This window comes from Etheostoma spectabile, chromosome 14 (genome assembly GCF_008692095.1).
Source record: "Etheostoma spectabile isolate EspeVRDwgs_2016 chromosome 14, UIUC_Espe_1.0, whole genome shotgun sequence".
NCBI classification, from domain to species: domain Eukaryota; kingdom Metazoa; phylum Chordata; class Actinopteri; order Perciformes; family Percidae; genus Etheostoma; species Etheostoma spectabile.
Window position 1 is genome coordinate 6,416,837 of NC_045746.1, and position 718 is coordinate 6,417,554.

The window sequence follows — 718 nt, forward strand, 5'->3', positions numbered from 1 at the left end:
TTAGATTGGCAAGACAGTCTGAAAACATCTACTGTGGGAAGGCCCTCAGAAATGCCAGATCAGACTATTAGTCGTCACTAATAAAAGAAAATACAACCCACGGTTTCTTTTCAGCACCGTCACACTGAGTCACAACTCTACTGAGCTCTACTCTACTATTCCTATAGCTCTGAGTAGCGACAACTTCATGAGCTTCTTTAATGATAAAATTACAAAAAATACTTAAACTGCTTTTATCGTATAGACCTTAATGTTAAAGGTCTCTTCAGCTAAGCCATCTACCCCATCTCTTAGACCCATTCCAACGAGGCTTCTTAAAGAAGTGTTACCCGTGGTTAACACTAGATATGATCGTATGATATACTGCAGTCATTTAAAGTCGCTGATAAACCCACCCTCGATCCTGAGGTCTTAGCCAACAATAGACCTACGTATATCTAATCTTCCCTTTCTCTCCAAGATCCTTGAGAAGGTAGTCTCTAATCACTAATGTGACTTTCTACATAGCAATGGTCTATTTGAGGACTTTCAGTGAGGATTTAGAAAGCATCATAGCACAGACGGCACTGGTGAAAATTACTTCTAACCTTCTAACTGCTTCAGACAAAGACCTTGTCTCCGTACTTGTCTTACTAGAGCTTAGTGCTGCATTTGACACCATTGACCATACCATCCTGTTACAGAAACTGGAACATTTAGTTGGCATTAAAGGAATCAC